Genomic DNA, 21,547 nt, shown 5'->3' with positions numbered 1-21,547 from the left:
AGAGATTTTGGAAGGATATGTTTAAGTAACTATGCTTTGGCATCACTGTCTGTATGTCTTTAGCTATCGCTCAGAGAAGGTACTGGTTCTTTCTTGCCGCTAACATACTTCACATACGACCAGAATTTCTTTGGATTTTGGCCGAGCGGTTCTAGGCGCTACAGTCTGGAACTGCGGGACCGCTACGGTCGCAGGTTCGAATCGTGCCTCGGGCAAGGATGTGTGTGATAACATTAGGTTACTTATGTTTATGTAGTTCTAAGTTCTAGGGGACAAATGACCTCAGAAGTTGAGTCACGTAGTGCTCAAAGCAATTTGAACCACTTCTTCTCTTTGGATTTTCTGCCGGAATTCGAGAGAAACGTTTGTTGTGGAATCTATTATAAGCATCTCGCATCGAAGTCCGCTTCTGTAAAAGATCGCCAATCATGGGGATTTTGGGACTATTTAAAATTGGCATGGTTTTTTTTTTTTGTTTCTGCAGCTGTGTTAAGACCCGTTTTGTGTACCGAGGCGGATCAGCTCTGTCGTTCGTTAATTTATTTGATATTAATCTCTCAATTGCTGCCGATACTATTGCTTTGAATTCAAGCTACATCTGGTAAACACTTATATATTTCATTTGGAAGGAGTGGAGATTGTTTCTCAGGAAGGCCTGTAGTGAATTTTCATCTACTTTTATGAATAGGTGTATTTTTCGATTATTTTTGGAGAATTTTGGGGTTACAATATTCAATCTCGCTACGACAGCCCTATGATCACTAATGCATGTATCTGTTTTTATGCTCGTTATTGACTCAGGATCATTTGTTACTAAGAGATCAAGTGTCTTTTCACAACCGTTTACTATTCGCGTCGGCTCGAAAGAACGTTCAGAGAATGCGTTTAGTACAATTTAGGATGATGTTTTATGCGTCCTTCCGGAATTAAACATGTAGTTTTGTCAACATAAATTAAAGTCACGACCAACTATAATCGTATGCGTCGGGTACGTGTTTTTAAATTAAACTCAAGTTTCTTTGAACCTTTCAGCAACTGCATCATCTGAACTGGAAGGTCGGTAAAATGGTCCAATTATTATTGTTTTCCGGTTGCCAGCTATCACTCCTGCCCATACTAATTCACAGGAACTATCTACTTCAATTTCGTGACAAGATAAACTGCATCTAACAGCAACAAACACGCCACCGCCAACCGTATTTAGCCTACCCTTTCGGAACGTTAGGTTCTTCGCAAAAGTTTCGTCCGAGCTTATCTCCAGCTTTAGCCAGCTTTCAAAGCCTATAACGTTTAGATTATCAGTGCCTTCTGTTAGCGCTTGGAGCTCTGGTACTTTCCCGACACAGCTACGGCAATTTGTTATACCGATGATTCCTATATCTACGTTCTTCCTGCGTTCGGCCTGCACCCTATGTGAGTGACAACCTTCTTGTGTTTTCCCGAGACCCTCTAATCTAAAAAACCTCCGAGTGCACGCCACACAGCCCCTGCTACCCGTGTAACCGCCTCCTGCGTATAGTGGACACCTGACCTATTCAGCGGAACCAGAAACTCAACTACCCTTTGGCGCAAGTCGAGGAATCTGCAGCCTACACGGTCGCAGAACCGTCTGAGCCTCTGATTCAGACCCTCGACTCATCTCTGCGCCAGAGGCACGTAATTGGTCCTGGAAAGGCTAGTCTGCTCATGTAGATGTAGACACAGTCGCAGTTACAGTTTTTAAACTCTGTGAAACAAATTGTTCCACTCTTTCAGCTATTGTAAGTAATTTCTTGTCACAGTGGATGGTTTGTAATATCCTTATGCGCAACTGATATCTGACTTTTCCCAATTCCATTTTTGTAACTAGGACGACCTTTCATATTGCGACGAATTCGGTGGTGATGTGAAACGTCACGATGAAAGCTTTAGTACCGATACGTACAGAAAACTGAAACTCCGTGTTTGTAAAGGACGAAAATCGCTTTAAGACAGATTTCATTTTTGAGGTTAGCGAACAGTACTTGTGTTTTATTTTCCCTACCTGCTGTTGGAACCCCAACATCAAACAGAAATAGTCATACATTCAATAAGTATATGTCAGAGACGCCTGGGAAACCCCCTGCCTCAATTTTACTGATATCCAGATTAATATTGTACTAATTGTTTAGTTAAACAATGAATGGAAAATCATAACGTACATAAACTGTCTCTGACGAAAAACGAAACTAAACATCCTACATATTTGACTTCAAATTGAATACTAAAATGTGTTACCTTGTTTACTTTCGAAAGTGGATGATATAGTGATCATCTCAACAGCATGTCTAAAAATTTCATGAGCAATTAACATTTATACTTCTGCTACTTTTGTTTTTCTTTTACTTCATTTGACATTTTCATTATGAGTGTACGTTTGTTTATTTATGTATTCGATAGTTCTGTTATTCCTATTACGAAGGTTTTTGGTTGCTTTGTTGCTAAATATTTAAATCTGACAGTCGGCATTATAACAAGTAGACATTTACAATGAATTCTGATTGGCGGTGTCTTCAATGTTACGTCTGTGGAAGAAGTGTGTCGCTTTGCATAGGTAGTTACTTGAAAACATGTCCTCGCTCTTCTCAGGTTCTCCTAGAGCGTTCCATTCAGGCCATGTTCTTGAACGATCTCAGCTGCATTTCCCCCTGCTCCGTCAAATCCTATACAGATGTAATCAAATACCACCTCAACAATCATATGGATGTCTAGATCTATCTAACAATCCATCCTAGGTGGACGAAAAGTAATGAGGTAATTCATATCCTCTAACTCACATTTAGACACGATCGACCATTTTGTTTCAACTTCTCAGACGTGATAAATTTTGGGATTATATTAACTGAAGGATTAATCATGACAAGCCTGGTGTACTCCGAAACATATTTTCAAAATCGGTGAAGAGACTGTGCTGAGTAACGGACAATTTGCTAAATAGCTAACTACGTACAAGGGTATCCCATTAGTTCCAACAGCCATAAAATATGGGCAAACGAAAATTGTATACTACTAACACCTCTAGTCACAGCTGTCTGTATCTCAGCCTCGCTGTCTCTATGCTTAAAGCATGTAAGGAAGTGAAACAGTGTAAATTCATTTGGTGCAAGACCGGAGCTGAAACGTGCTTGGTTCAACACCTCCCACCCAATCGAGGCAGCTGATTCTGTATGACGTGAAATGTACTGTGTTGTTCTAAATCTACAGGGATACTCTGAAAATCACATTTAAGTGCCTGGCAGAGGGTTCATCGAACCACCTTCACAATTCTCCTTTATTCTAATGTCGTATAGCGCGGAAAGAAAGAACACGTATATCTTTCCGTACCAGCTCCGATTTCCATTATTTTATCGTGGCGATCGTTCGTCCCAGTAGAGGTCGGTCTCAACAAAACAGTTCCGCATTCGGAATAACAAACGTTCTGCTGTTATTTGAACTTTTTCGATGTACCCCGTCAGTCCTATCTGGTAAAGATCCCACGACACGCAGCAGTATTCTAAAAGAGGACGGAAAACCGTGGTGTAGGCAGTCTCCTTAGTAGGTCTGTTACATTTTCTAAGTGTCCTTCCAATAAAACGCAGTTCTTGATTAGCCTTTCCCACAACATTTTCTACATGTTCCTTCCAATTTAAGTTGTTCGTAATTGTAATACCTAGGTGTTTAGTTGAATTTACGGCATTAACATTAGACTGATTAATCGTGTAACCGAAGTTTGAGTTCCTTTTAGCACTCGTGTGGATGACTTCACACTTTTCGTTCATTACGGTCAACTGCCACTTTCCGCTGATTTCAGATATTTTTTTCTAAATCGTTTTACAGTTTCTTTCTTCTGATGACTTTATTAGTCGATAAACGACAGCGTCGTCTGCAAACAACCTAGTACGGCCGCTCAGATTGTCTCCCAAATCGTTTATGTAAATAAGAAACAGCAAAGGGCCTATAACACTACCTTGGGGAACGCCAGAAATCACTTCTGATTTTCTCGATGACTATCCGTCAATTACTACAAACTGTTAATTCATACTGTTGGAACACAATACAAGTTCTAAAATCCTGTTGCATATCGACGATAACGATATGGGCCAGTAAATTAGTGGATTACTGCTATAACCTGTCTTACATTTTGGTGTGACCTGTGAAATTTTCCAATCTTTGAGTGCGGATCTATCGTCGAGCGAACGATTGTATATGATTGCTAAGTACGGAGCTAATGCATCAGCATACCCCGAAAGGAACCTAACTGGTATACAGTCTGGGCCAGAAGACTTTCTTTTATTAAGTGATTTAGGTTGCTTCACAACTCCGAGGATATTCACTTCTACGTTACTCATGTTGGCAGCTGTTCTCGATTCGAATTCTGGATTATTTACTTCGTCTTCTTTTGTGAAGGCATTTCGGAAGGCTGTGTTTAGTAAGCGTGCTTTGGCAGCACTGTCTTCGGTAGTATCTCCGTTGCTATCGCTCAGAGAAGGCATTGATTATTTTTTGCCGCTAACATACTTCACATACATCCAGAATCTCTTTGGAATTTCTGTCATGTTTCGAGACAAAGTTTCGTCGTGGAAACTGTTACAGGCGTCACGCATTGAAGTCCGCGCTTCAGTAAAAGATCGCCAGTCCTGGGGATTTTGCGTCCGTTTAAATACGGCATGTTTCTTTCGTTGTTTCTGCAACAGTGTTTTAACCCGTTTTCTGTACAAAGTAGGATCACTTCCGTCATATGTTAGTTTATTTGGTAAAAATCTGACGATAATATTTCTTTGAATTCAAGCCACATCTGATCTACACTTATATTATTAATTTGGAATGAGTGGAGATTCTCTCTCAGAAAGGCTACAAGTGAACTTTATCTCCCTTTTTGAATAGGTATCTTTTTCGCTTAGTTTTCGACGATTTGGACATTACAATATTCAATCTCGCTACGACAAACCTGTGTTCACTAATCCCTGAATCGATTTTGATGCTCGTTATTAACTCAGGATTATATGTTGCTAAGAGGTCAAGTGTGTTTCCACAACAGTTTACTATTCGCGTGGGCTCATGAACTAACTGCTCGAAATAATTTTCGGATTTTGCGTTTAGTACAATTTCGGATCATATTTTGTGCGTGCTTCGGAATTGAACATGTATTTTCACAGTCACATCGAGAGTAAATTAAATTCACCACCAACTATTATCATATGAGTCGGGTAGGTGTTTGAAATCAAACTCAAGTTATCTTTGAACCTTTCAGCAACTTTAACATCCGAATTGGGATGTCGGTAAAAGGATCCAATTATTATTTTACTCCGGCTGCCAACTATGACTTCTGCCCATATTATCTCACAGGGAGTATCTACTTCTATTTCTCGACGAGATAAACTACTTCTGACAGCAACAAACATGCCACCACCGATCGTGTTTACCCTGTCCTTTCGCAACACCCTTAGGTTCTTCGCTAAGGTTTCGGCTGAGCTTATATCCGGCTTTAGTGAGCTTTCAGTGCCTATAACGATTTGAGCATCAGTGCTTTCTATTAGTGCTTGGAGCACTGGTACTTTCCGAACACAGCTACGACAAGTCACAACTGTAACTGAAGCCCTTCTTCTGTTTCCTCGAGACCCTTTTAACGTAAAAAACCGACCAGTCCACGCCACACAGTCCCAGTCAAGCGTGTAGCCGCCTCCTGCATATAGCGGACACCTGACCAATTCAGCGGAACCCAAAACCCAATCATCCTTTGGCGCAAGTCGAGGAATCTGCAGTCTACGCGGTCGTAGAACCGTCTGAGCCTCTGATTCAGACATTGCGCTCGGCTCTGTCCCATAGGTCCGCAATCGGTCCTGTCGACTATGCGGCAAATCTCTTGTGATCCAAAGTGACACACATCATTGGTACCGACATGAGCAACCACCTGCAGTTTTTCTGCACCCTGTGCTCTTCACGGCATCCGAGAGGACCCTTTCGAACCCTCGAATGACCCCAACCAGTATGCACGTGGAGTGCACATTGGTTTTCTTACCCTTCCTGTCAGCCAAGTCCTTAAGGAATCCCATTACGCGCCTAACGTGGGAGCTTACTACCACCAATAGTTCCACCCTCTGCGATTACCCGGAACTTGCAGTCTGAGTGGTTTCCTCTGAAACAGGATAGGCGACAGCATCTGGCTCAGTGACAGTGTCAGCCACAGACAGCACCCGTAATTTACTTGTCATACAAACCGGGGAAATCTTACGTGCGGCCGCCGGGGAAGTCCTTAGCCACCTGCTTCACCCCTGGGGCGACCTCCCACTCGACCACAGGGGAGGGGCCAGCCTCATTGCCAGCAGTAACTGGATTAGCCACCGGTGAGGAACGATCGGGGGACTCTTACGTACTGGACGTCCCTTGGATCCCCACGGCCAGCCCACAACAGTGTTACCCATCCACTGCAGTCTCAAGCTGTGTAACCGAAGACATCACAGCCTGAAGATGAGAGCGAAGTGTCACCAAATCGGCTCGCATCCGCACACTGCAATCGCAGTCCCTGTCCTTACTAAAGAACGTGGGAAACTAAACTATTAATATAAATGGACTACCGGCACGTGCAACGCACCTGTACTGTAGACCGTGACGAAAACGTACCAACTGTGTCTAGTAATACGCAGATATTCAGAAACCTAACTACCGAAGCACTCAGGTTAAACTAAATACTTGTAATATGTCACAAAATCGGATTACTTTCTGACACAAATGAAAACGCGATAAGAGTGGCTACTAGATATCAAATTTACACGTAGAAACTCAAGAAACTAAAATATTAAAGCACTTAGATGATATAATAAACGAAATGTGCTCCTGGTTAGGAACTCGTAGATGTCACAGAAGCGGTTACTTTCCTGTTGCTTCGCTTCTTCTGCATTATCCTTCTGAGATCGCACTAACAATATCGATCAGCATTTGCAGCCTCCATTCACGACAGAAGCTCGATCAGTAGAAGACTCCTTAACGATCACAGACAGTGTCCGTTTATTTTATTACATATTTCCTTTTTCAATAAGAATTTATGTCTTAGAAGTGATACGAACCACTAGGCTGCCTTAGCAAAGGTTGTTGATTCGTTTGTAATTTGGCAAGAAGCCCTTACTTGTCGCTCCCGTTGACTATATGAGCTACACAGTCACCCATCACCAGCCTGTTGTCTGACTGGCTTGAAACAGCCTGCGGCCCATCACAGATTCCTCTACTGTGCCAACCTAATCATCTGGGACATTCTCAGTTGCCTGCTGGACTTATTCCAATCTCTGTTTTCCTCTACAGTTTCTACCCTCTAAAGTTCATTCTTGAACCATGAAAGTTATTTCAGTATGTATTAACAGATGTCCAATCATTCTGTTAGTATTCTCCATACATTCCTTTCCTCTCCGATTCTACGGAGAATCTCATCATTACTTACTTTCAACACCATTCTGTAGCACCACATCCCAAATTCTTCGGTTCTCTTCTGGCCCTGTTTTACCATAGTCCGTGTTTCACTACAATAGAATAATTTGCTCCAAACGTACATTCTCAGATATCTCTTCCTCAAATTAACGGGTATATTTGACAGTAGTAGACTTTTGCTGGATACGAATGATCTCCTCTGTTTTTAATGTCCTCCTTTCTCCGCATAATTCCTAAACTTCCTCTACTTTGTGAACCTCAATAGATTTTACATTTCTCACTGTTCTCAGTGTTGCTACATCTCATTATTTTCTTCTTCCTTCCGTTTACTCTCAGTCCATATTGTATACTCGTTAGACTATATAGTTAAATATACTCGTAAGAAACCTTGTAACTAACCATGGCTTACTAAGGGTATAAAAATATCTTGTAACCGGAAAAGGGAAATGTATCTGACAGCAAGGAAGAGTAGTGACCCAGAAACTATCAAAAATTGTAAAAACTACTGTGTTATATTAAGAAAAGTTATTAAAAAATCCAGGAGTATGTGTATCATGTCTGAAATCAGTAACTCTGATAATAAAATTAAAACAATTTGGAATATTATTAAAAGAGAATCGGTCAACCAAGAGCAGAGGAAGACAGTATTACCATCAAATTGAATGAAAACTTTACGAACAAAAAGTCAGAAGTTGAAAATATTTTTAATAATCATTTTCTAAATGTTGTGGATATAGTAGGATCCAGGTGTTCATTAGAAGATGCTAGGCTGTTAATGGAAGAGGCCATACCTATGCAATTTGATACAATTGAAATCTCACCCACTTCTCCCTCTGAAATTAGGAAAATAATAAACTTGCTTAAAAGCAAAAACTCACATGGAATTGATGGCATTTCCAGCAAAATACTAAAAGCTTGTTCTCAACAGATAAGTAAGATTCTCAGCCACCTGTGTAATAGCTCTCTGGAACAGCGCATTTTCCCTGATAGACTGAAATATGCTATTGTTATATCTTTGCATAAAAAGGGGGATAGATCTGATGTCAACAATTACCATCCAATCTCCCTACTAACAGCTTTATCCAAAATTTTTGAGAAAGTTATGTATTCAAGAGTAGCTTCACATATCTGTAAAAATGAAGTACTAACAAAATGTCAGTTTGGTTTCCAGAAAGGTTTTTCAACAGAAAATGCCATATATGCCTTTCACCAGTCAAATTTTGAATGATCTGAATAACCGAACACCACCCATTGGGATTTTTTATAATCTCTCAGGGGCTTTTGATTGTGTAAATCATGAAATTCTGCTAGACAAGCTCAAGTATTGTGGCATGAGTGGGACAGTGCACAAATGGTTTAATTCGTACCTGACTGAAAGAGTGCAGAAAGTTGAAATAAGTAGTTCTCGTAACATGCAAAGATCAGCACATTCCTCAAACTGGGGAACTATCAAGAATGGGTCAGTCTTGGGTCCTTTGTTGTTCTTGTTGTATATTAATTACTTGCCATTCTATATTCATGAAGAGGCAAAGTTAGTTCTCTTCGCTGATGATACAAGTATAGTAGTCACACCTGAGAAACAAGAATTAACTGATGAAATTGTCAATACTGTCTTTCAGAAATTTACTAAGTGGTTCCTTGTAATCGGACTCTCACTGAATTTTGATAAGACGCAGTACAAACAGTTCTGTACAGTGAATGGTATGCCGCCATTAGTAAATATAGACCTTAATCAGAAGCATATAGCTAAGGTAGAATATTCCAAATTTTTAGGTACGTCCATTGATGAGAGATTAAATTGGAAGAAACACATTGATGATATGCTGAAACGTTTGAGTTCAGCTTTTTATGCAATAAGGGTTATTGCAAATTTTGGTGATAAACATCTTAGTAAATTAGCTTACTACGCCTATTTTCACTCATTGCTTTCATATGGCATCATATTTTGGGGTAATTCATCACTGAGGAATAAAGTATTTATTGCACAAAAGCGTGTAATCAGAATAATAGCTGGAGTCCACCCAAGATCTTCCTGCAGACATTTATTTAAGGATCTAGGGATATTCACAGTAGCTTCTCAGTATATATACTCTCTTATGAAATTTGTTATTAACAACGAAACCCAATTCAAAAGTAATAGCAGTGTGCATAACTACAATACTAGGAGAAAGGACGATCTTCACTATTCAAGATTGAATCTAACTTTGGCACAGAAAGGGGTGAATTACTCTGGCACTAAAGTCTTTGGTCACTTACCAAATAGTATCAAAAGTCTGACATAACCAACAAGTATTTAAGAAGAAATTAAAAGAATTTCTGAATGACAACTCCTTCTACTCCATAGGGGAATTTTTAGATATAAATTAAGAAAAAAATAAAAAAAATAAAACAAAAAATAAAGAAAAACAAAATAACACAAAAAATAAAGTTGTTATATTAATTTAAGTATGTTGTTACATTAACCTAATTATGTCATGTATTGGAAAATTCGACTCGTTCCACATCATTACGAAATATCGTATTCATGATCCATGGAACTAGTATTAATCAAATCTAATCTAATCTATTTATTCCGCTCACTGAGGAAAGCAATGTCATCAGCGAATCTAATCGTTACATGCTTGGTGAGCAGTCAGCCTGAGCGGAATATCTAAAGGACTGAGGGAATTTTTCCCAAACTTCTTTATGCCAATCTGTTTTACGATTTTGGTGTAACGTACTATGACGAAACAGTGGTTGGATCTAGACATTTGTGAACAGGATGTTACTCGATGTGGTTCTGTGCACGCTCGGTTCACGAGTGCAGGGTTGCTCTTATCAGGGGACGCCACCCCAATTGCATTGCAGACCGTAGGACGCCTTAAGGTACCCTCTGATGGCCAACTGGAAAACCATTTTAAAGTTCATTGATCATCATTTAATTTCGACTGTGAGTTTAATAACTGCATTTCGTTGGAGCTGTTCTTATTATGTTCATTCTGACCGAAATTATTATTATCTATCGTTCAGTGTGGACGTGTTGTATTCTAAAACAAAAGCAGTTTCCATACTCCTAGTTTTTTTGAATATTTAAATAAATTAGGTGAAAGTATTATGACTTTTATTACAGTCCAGCATCTACCCCTCCACGTCATAGACCCCTAACATTTCAAAAATTTCATAATCTCCAAAGCGTCGAGAATATAAATTACAAACTATTAATTACTTGTGTTATTCAAATACTGTACGCGATTTCAGAGCCGACTTTCAGGTTTCAGTGAAAGGAGCGGTATATTTTACTCGAACAGACCAACATATTTGTAAGTTAGCTGTGTATACCTACATATTTATGATTGTTTCACATTATTCAAATCATTTGTCATATTAAGTAAATATTTTTATCTGTTCGGCCAAACTTTTATCATACTATTTAAATATTTATATCTTTTCCGCCTGTTCTTATAATTTTTGCGTATTTTGTAATTCAGTTAGACACGCTAAGTGAATTTGACCACTTAGTACAGTGATCTTGTTTTGCATGTTGGAGCTTTCTCGGCTATGTCAACACTTGTAGTGTTAAGTAACGAACTGCTTGACTGTTTTATCATCTAGATGTTCAAATATAAAATAAATAAAATAAAATAAAATAAAATAAAATATTAATTATTTTTATCTGTCTGATTGGCTCTCCTATGAGTCGTCAGGTTTTGATTATTCGGTATCAGACGCTTGACAATGGCTTTTTCGTAAAGGCAAAGTTACTCGTAGTTGACCGTGAAATAAAACTGAAATAATCGGACTTCGTAATTAAATCGTTTCCAAAGACTGCTGCGGTAGGTGCGGACTCATAATCTAAATCTCAATATTAGAATAATTTGCCAGCCATGTCAATACGTCGTACAGAGGTGACTGTCTACTAAACATAAAAATTACACAGTTAGTTAAATCAGATATATTCAATGAATAAGCCTACAGTTCATAATCCTACTTACTTTTATAAATATAAATTCTTTACAGAATCGAGTGCCTAGTATGGTTGCAACTCGCAGTAATTTTCTATATCATGAAATATGGCGGTGTGCCAGACAATAAACTAAAATACGTGCTTCTCGCACCACTTCAACGAGAGCTCTTCCTTTTTTTTTTAATCAAACATACGACTAACGAAAATGTACTTTTGTTTTATCAGCGACACAGCGCTGCAGTTGTGTGCCATAGGCTTTATTTATTTGTCACTGATTATTTATTTAATTAATATCTCGCGTTTCCGAGGAAACTCACGCTCGGCATGCAAATGTGCCTTTATATTGCCCCCTGAATTGCGAGGCGAAAGGACACACCTGCAGGCGAGCAATTCACCTAAAGGCACAAGAAAATCTAAGTTATCTACAACTATTTACATGACTTACATTATACTGTATATTATACACAAAATTTGAATGACGCGCGTGCGCCGAAAAAGTTCTTATGTTGGCAAAACAGAGTGCGCGCATGCGCAGAAGCGTCTGTGTAACTACGGCACTGCCGTTATTTCGTAAATTTAGATCACGCGGCACAGTATTGCAGTTCATATTGTTCGTGTGCGCGCGCATTTCTTAGTCGTTGCACAAAGAAAATATTCCACCAAGATTACATATGAAGACTACATTCTATGACAGGTAACTTAGTTTTAAAATTACAATATTTGTTATAATACAATACAACTTTAGATTGTTGAATGTTCTTAGTTACATAGCATTGCAATGAAATGCTTCAAAGAAAAATGTCCGTATTTTTCAGATGCGTTGACCTATACACATGGTGTCGTTATCACAGTTCATATTCATCTGCTGCACAATAATTTTTTACAGGTTAGTATCGTCGTGGTAAAGTTTTTTTGATCACAGTAACATCGTTGTATAACAACGTGATTGATACATAAGCATGTCCATTTCCTATTTCCATTATAGTCGTTGTGATGCAGTTCGTTGTGACAAAAAGCATTGTTTATTACAGATCAGACGTGACCCGTCGAGTAATTAGTCCATATGCAGTTCGTTTTAGATATTCCGTGGAAGCTTGGTTGCAGAACCTCGGACGGCACATAGCTGGCGTCGATCCTTGGACAGTCCAGGTAAGCGTGTCCGTCACATTTCGAGAACATTTCATTCCCTGAAGTTCCAACCAAAATTCTTCCACCCGTCGTGTTGTTTTCTGGACAGGCACTTTGTGTCCATTTAATCCAGTTAACATCTTGAAGTTGGGTACTGTAGTAATGTCGCTAGACGATGCACGAATTATGCACTTCACATATTCAGTTTTTTTTTTTTTTAAAATATAGCTCACCTAAATGTTCGTGGTTACTCATCGAAGAAATCGTTCATCGCGTTAACAAAGGTACGATGCATCATGAATGTCATTAACAGTTTCTTTCACATAGGTTTCTGCGTAGTTGCAGACTTAGTAATGTACGTTAATGTCCGTGAATAGTGGTTCTTCTTCTTCTTCTTCTTCTTCTGCTTTTACGGCCTCATTGGACCACTTCAGTCAATCATTTCTGGTCCTCTTCTTTGGTATTTTCCCCTTCCGAGTGGCCCAGTATCTCTTCATTCGTTCCGATGCTTTTTGTCGTTCCTCATCTGTAAATACCCTTTTCATTGTATGTCGTTTGTCAATTTTTGGTTTAAATCTTATTTCTGTGTCCCTCAACTTCTTTAAATTTGGCGTTTTGTTCTGCAAATCATCCAGAGTTATTTCCAGTTCTTCCATATCCTCTCTTATTTCCTTAAGCCATCCTCCTCGTTGTTTCAAATTCCAGAGTTTCTCAATAATTTTCCTTGATAATCTGGTTTCTGGTGTCCTCAGAATGTGACCACAAAAAGAGATCCTTTTCTTTCGTATAGTATCGGTGATGGGCTCCAGTTCTCTGTATACCACTTCATTTGGAACTATCCGCCATTGCCCAGCTTTTTGATATTTCTTATTTATGCATGTTCTAACAATTCTTCTCTCTACTTTTAAAATTTTGTCAATTCTGTTTTTCTGGGTGACTTTAAAAAGAGTTTCACTTCCGTATGTAACCTCTGGTTGAACCACCGTCTTGTAATGTTTTAATTTTGTTTTAATTGATAGACATTTTTTATTGTACGTAGACCATGTTAGTTTTTGAGCTTTTATCATTTTATTAGTTCTTGCTCGCCATGCAGGTTTCTCGTCCAATTTATTTGTTATAATTTCACCCAGGTATTTAAATTGTTTCACTATTTTAATTTCCCTATTGTTCACTGTGATGTGATCTATTACAAGTGGATCCGTTACCATTATTTCAGTCTTTTCAAATGATATCTCGAGTCCTAATTTTTGTGCTATATTTTGTAAGCTTGTTATTTGTTTCGTGGCTTCCTGAATATTATTAGCTAGTAATGCTAGGTCATCAGCAAATCCCAAGCAATTTAGGTTTATTTTTTCTTAGTTCCAATTTTAATATTCATAGGATTTTCCTTGTACCATTCTCTCATTACATATTCAAGAGCACAATTGAATAGCAATGGTGATAAACACAATAGTGGTTCACTACGCATTTTTTTTTTTTTTTTTTTAAAAAAGTTTTTCACATTTTGGCACTCGTTATCGTTCAAATTTTCACACAGTAACAGTTACATTATACATCAGTTTAAAAAAACATAAGTAATAATACATACACCCGTCACATATTTTCTTAGCATAAACATAATAAAGTTGCACATAAACATGTTTACATCATCATTACATAGCTATAGGTTATTACATTGTGTCATATTTGATTACATGAATTGCAGATATTTACATCCTCTTTAGCGGTTTTGCTGGGATATTATCGATGTTTTTTGTGATGTCATCTGAAATTAAGATAGGTTAGACACAACATTCATTACATCAGTAGGCAAGACCAGGCGTTTTCGCTACTCAATAAATATTCAAAATAGTAAGAGAGAGAAAATGTTCGATTCCTCGCGTTTTGTGCTTGTGTGTAGAGTGTCTGTGTGGCCTTGACTACTGATAGATGCTTTTCGTGTTGAGAGATGTGCGTCTAATCTATTTCTCAAAGTAAAAGATCGCTTCACAGATGACGTCTGTCAGTTCGTCAGGTGTCATACCAGTTCAGTGGTACCTACAGTCACAAATGTTCCGTGAAAAATTTATATATCATTCACTGCTACGTAATCATAAATTTTACTTTAATATTCAGTCTTCTCGGTGGAACCGCGGCGTTGAAAGAAAAGTTCTTCCGTCTTCAACTGCGTCACTGGAACCGCTGAAATGAAAATTTCTATACTGCTTATAATCTATGTTGTAATTTGTTTTAGTTCTTGCCACACAGCAGGTCGTTGAGATAACGGTACGTTATATGTCTTATGGTAGAAGATCTTGTGAGGCTTAACTTCAATCTTGTACACATACGTGTTGATAACACCTAATCGTTTGGTAAAAACTTGTAAATATTTGGATAACACTTCCTGTAGTTTTATACGTTCATGTACACTGAGAGCTGTAGCTTCACTTATCTTATGATCAAGCAATGTTTTCAAGTCCATTAGCTCTCTGTCAGATGAGTGTGTTTGCATGTCTTGAATGTCTTTGTCAAGTACTAACTGTACCTTGTACCCTGTACAGTGTTTGTCATGCTTTAGAGTTCTCCTGTCCAAATCAATAATAATTACACTGCCTTTATCATTTAAAATACATTTACCTTTGGAGAAGTCTATAATGCAGTCCTTCTCGCTCATAATATCTATTCCTAATATGCAATTTGTCACAAGGTTTTGTACAACCAGGAATGGCCATTGTACGGTTCCATTACCTATTTTAACGTTTACAAAAACTTGCTTCGTAACCCTACATGACTTATTACCTAGTGCAGTAGTTATTTTACAGTTTTGGGCAGGAAACTCAGGCACAGGTTCCAATTCACACATCTTTTTATAAAAATTAAAAGATAAAACGCTCACAGCTGCACCTGTATCTAGGATAATAGTAGTTGGAATCCCACCTACTACACCAGTAGTGGATGCTAAAACAATTTCATTTGTGTTTAAACGACATTGTGTACTGTCTTGTAAAAGTTCATCTGATATATTGTTATTGTGGTTGTATCTTATAAATAAAACAGGTAGTTTTTGTTTAGAATTACTCGGCATATCATTATTCTGTTGTTCAAGTGTGGTGTCAAATAACTGATTAACATTGAAGCCGCCCCCCAAGGATTCTTCAGCCACGACCTGGGGCAAAGTAGTGACTGTTTCTAGTTTGTTGGATTATCATTTGTACTAGGTACTGACACAGATTGAGGTTGTGCATCAGGTGTCATTTCTATTATATTCACATTCGGATATTGCCTATTATGATCTCCAAACTTTTGCGGTTGTTGTTGCTGTTGCGCATTATAACTTACCTGTCGGTCGTAAGGTATGCTCCAATTTTGACCTGGTGGCTGCTGTGGTAAAGCAGAGTTTGAATGAAAGTACTGATCGTTACGAGTCCAACCTTGATGCTGTCTTGGCTCGTAGTTATTATTATTTCTATTTCTGTTTGTGTTTTTGTTATTACCTTTGTATCCGTTGTTACCGTTGCAGTTATTACCGCGGTGCCTTTTGTATGGATTGCCGCATGAAATGTTATTACTGTTGTAACTATTGTTCGTATTGGAATACGCGTGTTGATTTTGATTTCCGTACTGAGACGGCATGTGAGTTTGCTGTTTTTGTTGTACCGCGTATCCAACTGTGGGCGCGCCAGAATTGTGTTGGCAAGCCTGCATGTTTTGCATACCACTAGTGTAAACATTGTGGCTGCTGTTTTGCCGCGCGAAGCGCTGATCTTCAAGTAACATGTCAACCGAATCTAAAGCTGTTAAAAAATAATCTGAATCGTCATCCGGGATATGTAGAAGTTTTTCCTTAATGTTGAAAGGCAATTTGGCCTTCAACGCTCGGAGTATATCACGTGTTGCGACTGGTTCGTCTAAAAAATGTCCCATGTTCAAGTATTTTTCAAAATATCTGCGTAAGTTACCATTTTTACTGTTAAAAGTTTCAGGTTCTAAAATTTGTCTCCTGAGTCGCTCCTGGACGGATTGCGACCAGAATTTGTTCAGAAAGGCACGCTCAAACTCACTGTACGTGGTACATACGTCAGCTTGACTGTATGCCCAGACAGCTGCATCGCCTTGGATGTAACCGACAATATATGAAATCTTTTTCCGGTCACTCCAAGTGCGTGGAAATGCGTTACTAAAAGATTTAAGAAAAATCACCGGATGAATGGTTCGTTTCTCTGGGATAAAAGCCTGAAATTGCCTGTGTTTTATTAAGCTTTCTTCTTCCTTTGCATTATGATATGGATTTGTTCCACTGTAATTACTGCAATGCTCAGCTGGCGAGTAATTACGATAATGTTGCTGTGGTTTACCATGATAATAGCTTGTGTTTGTGGTTGCACGTCGTGGTATGTGTTGTAGTCGTGGTGTGTTTTGTTCTTGTGTGTTTGTGGTGTGCGGTATGTGTGCGTCATACTCGAATGTATATTGGTTTCTGAACTGTACATTTTGACTGATATTTTCGTTACATTCAGACTGTGGTTGATCGGTGAATTGTCTCATGGGTGCAGTGACGGATTGTACTGCGTCACTAATCAGCTGTTTGTTATTAGTGATGTATTCCGCTACGGAGTCGTGCACAATTGTTGGTAAATTTTCACGTATGCATCTATCAAAATGTTTGTCTTTGTTCTCTACCCAATCATGAAATTCTTTATTAATATTTTGAAAATGAGCTGTGGCATCAGATTGTAAGATGTCAGTCAGGTGTTGTTCAACATCGTCAAATTTATTCTGCACGTCAGTAATTCGTTTTTCAAGGTTGTCGTGTACTGAAGGATATGTTTGAATTTGTTCAGTAAGAGCTTCACACGTGACATTAAGGTTTTTTAATTGTTTCTGTAAAAGTGCTACGTCATTTGTAGTCTTTTCTTGTCTCGTATTAAGCTTGGAAAATTTCGTACTGAGTTCAGTCATCTGTTCGGTCAGTGTGGCGTCTATAAGTTCCACACGTTTACACAAAGTGTCATTACATGCCTTGATTGCTATGAGATCAGATTTAATTTCGTCATTTTGTGTCTTTAACTGTTCATTTTGTGTCTTTAAGGTTGCCATGTTTTCCGCGTTCTGCATCCTTAAGGTTGCCATATTTTCTGCGTTTTGTTTCATTAGCATTTGTAACATGTTGGCAATGTTTACTGTTTGCAAGGTCTCTGCCCCCGCCGCGTCATTAGACGTGACGTCATGTATTAACATGGGCTCTGACTGAGACTTTGAAATTTTTGTGGTGGACGGCCTATTGTCAAAATTTCCGTTGACACTTGCGTCAATATTTGATGTATCGTCACTACCGGTTGCTGTCGTAAAGTCATTTTCTAACATTTGTCTCTCGTCCGAGTCGGATTGCGTCTGAATAGTACGTCTTTGCTGTTCCATTTTTGCGTATTGTTTTCTAGTTATTACCATGCCACACGTGCTATATATTTCAAGAAATTAATGTTTGACACTGGTTTTAAAATAAAATGCAGTTGAGCATGAATCGGTCGTAGCAACAATGGCTGTCTGTTAATTTAAAAATATAAACTGAATTTGAGATTATTGGTAATGGCTGCTGGCCATGTTACATGATATCGTACAGAAGTCGGCCATATTGTACACTCGTGTATTGGTATTGTTGCATACGTTATTGTTTAAGGAAAAATACTGAGAATGGAATTTATCACTGAAGCTGTTATGCGGAAAAGAAACACTACAGAATTTTACTGAAAAGCTAATACACTGAATTATACGTCTGGTCAAGCCTGCTAATGCAAAGATGCTGCGTCTTACCTTATTTTGCTGGAAGCTTCTTTGCGTCTTCCCGCAAAATTTTATAATTGGCAAATATCTTCTGATTTTTTTTTATTTCTCATATAGTCAAGTCCAGGACCAGAAGGTTGATTTTTCACATGAAACAAAGAGAACAATGTAACAAATGACAAAATAACAAGTCCGACACGCAGTCGCCAATATAAAATAAATAAAATAAAATAAAATAAAATAAAATATTAATTATTTTTATCTGTCTGATTGGCTCTCCTATGAGTCGTCAGGTTTTGATTATTCGGTATCAGACGCTTGACAATGGCTTTTTCGTAAAGGCAATGTTACTTGTAGTTGACCGTGAAATAAAACTGAAATAATCGGACTTCGTAATTAAATCGTTTCCAAAGACTGCTGCGGTAGGTGCGGACTCATAATCTAAATCTCAATATTAGAATAATTTGCCAGCCATGTCAATACGTCGTACAGAGGTGACTGTCTACTAAACATAAAAATTACACAGTTAGTTAAATCAGATATATTCAATGAATAAGCCTACAGTTCATAATCCTACTTACTTTTATAAATATAAATTCTTTACAGAATCGAGTGCCTAGTATGGTTGCAACACGCAGTAATTTTCTATATCATGAAATATGGCGGTGTGCCAGACAATAAACTAAAATACGTGCTTCTCGCACCACTTCAACCAGGGCTCTCCTTTTTTTTTTTAATCAAACATACGACTAACGAAAATGTACTTTTGTTTTATCAGCGACATAGCGCTGCAGTTGTGTGCCATAGGCTTTATTTATTTGTCACTGATTATTTATTTAATTAATATCTCGCGTTTCCGAGGAAACTCACGCTCGGCATGCAAATGTGCCTTTATAATACCTACATATTTATGATTGTTTCACATTATTCAAATCATTTGTCATATTAAGTAAATATTTTTATCTGTTCGGCCAAACTTTTATCATACTATTTAAATATTTATATCTTTTCCGCCTGTTCTTATAATTTTTGCGTATTTTGTAATTCAGTTAGACACGCTAAGTGAATTTGACCACTTAGTACAGTGATCTTGTTTTGCATGTTGGAGCTTTCTCGGCTATGTCAACACTTGTAGTGTTAAGTAACGAACTGCTTGACTGTTTTATCATCTAGATGTTCAGAGAGGTCCACCACAGAATACATAACTTGGGACATTGCTAGTTACTCTGTGTAGCTTCTTCGACTCTGCCTCTAGCACAAAAGAATATAAATAGACAGTATTAATTCAGCGCAAGTGTAATTAGCCTTAAGCAACTTTTGCAGTTTCATACTATAGTCTTAAAATAAAAAAACTAAACTTATAAATGTTTACTCATTGGCGATTAACAGTGTATTGGGAATTATATGTTGTTGTTGTGTTAAAGCAGATACTCCACATCGGTAGCAACTGACACATGAAGTCCTAATGAGTATTGTGAAATCAGAACAGTATCACGATTTATTATTTTAGAATGTAAATTTTGGTTACGTAGAGAGACATATCATTGACGTTCCGTGAAGAGGTGTGGAGCTTTTCGTCTTGCGTCCCTCGCATATTTTACTTAATGTTCAGAGGGTTGTCCCCTGTCTTCGCTTCTCTTATGGTGTAGGTATCTGAGCGAATAACATCTTTTCACCATTGAGTTTTCTTACTGTTACACAGCTACTTAATTTTCTGCTCATTCAGAATCAGAGAAATTTATGTAAATACATTGTTGAACAGAACACCTGTGGGAAGTTGTTAACACTATGATAAAATATCTTTGTGTGCTTTGCCCAGTAGTTGTGCAACGAATGACCTCGACATTACGTGTGATTCGCTGTTATAAGGGCAGCCTACGTACTGATATTTGCGGCAGTTCACGAATAATATTGTCGTGTGAGATCCACATCTAAAATGGTAATATTGCGAGATACTTCTCTCTGTGCAGACACATTTATAAAGGGAGATTCATGCAACCCTGGTGAACGCAGTAATTGGTATTTCAGTATCTGTTAAAGGAGAGCAGGATGAGAGTTAAGCCTAGTTAACACAGGAACATATAAAGTCAGTAGTTCAGAGATGTTTCATTCATAAATTTAATGAATTATACAGTCCAAATATTTATACAATTTAGATATTTTTAATTCACATCGAGGCACATCTTTCTGGCGATGTCGCATCAGCAGGACCACGTCGTCATCTGGTGTCCTTCTTACCTCTTGGTGAGCGAGTGTAACCACCCATCATTCAACCGCACAACAGCCTGCACTCGGATTTTCTCACACAGGATCTCCGATGCACTCTCTGGCGATGTGGCATCAATTCAACTCTTGATCTTCTGCTGACCTTCTTGCCTCATGAATATGTTTACTGCTTGGTGAGCCAGTGTCCCCACCCACAACGCACTTATGCATCAGTTTTCACTCCGACATCCTTCACCCAGGATCTCCGATGCCAACTTTGGTGATGTGGCATCGGTGGGACTCACTCGTTATCTGATGGTCTTCATGTCTCATGAGTATGTTTATTGGCTGGTGAGCTTGTGTCTCCACCCATAATGCAATAGCAGAGCAGTTTTCAGTCTGTCTTCACCCAGGACCTCCGATGCTATTTTTGGCGATTTGGCATCGGCGGGACTCACTCGTCATGTGATTGGCATCATGTCTCATGAATATGTTTATTAGTTAGTGAACTTGCATCTCCAACCATAATAGCACAACCTTTTCAATTTGACTTTCTACACGCAGGACCTCCGATGCCAACTTAGGCGATGTGGCATCGGCGGGACTCACTCGTTATCTGATGGGATTAATGTCTCATGAATATGTTTACTGGCGGGTGATCCAGTGTCCTCAGGCACCACGCCACTGTACAACAGTTTTCGCCTCAATCTTCTCCTCCCAGCACCTCCAATACCCTCTCTGTGACTTGGTATCGGCGGGACTTCCACGTCATCTGCCACTTTCTTCCCTCATAAATATGTTTATTGGTTGTGGAGCGAGTCTCTCCAAACTGCATGCAAACACACAATTTTCTTCACCCAACACCTGTGACACCCTCTCTGGCGGCGTGGCATCGATGAAAGTATCCCGTCATCCACCCTCTTTCTTGACTGATGAACATGGTTATTGTTTGATGGCCCAATGTCCCCCATTCAACATGTAAGAGTACAACAGTCTTTGCCCACAATTTGTCCATCCAGCACTTCCAACAATTATATAGTGACGAGGGATCAGCTGGAGTTCCTCGTAATCTGCCGCCATTGGAATACGTTTAGT

The sequence above is a fragment of the Schistocerca americana genome, chromosome 6 (assembly GCF_021461395.2).
Source record: "Schistocerca americana isolate TAMUIC-IGC-003095 chromosome 6, iqSchAmer2.1, whole genome shotgun sequence".
Lineage (NCBI taxonomy): Eukaryota > Metazoa > Arthropoda > Insecta > Orthoptera > Acrididae > Schistocerca > Schistocerca americana.
Note: the sequence above shows the minus strand (reverse complement) of the source record.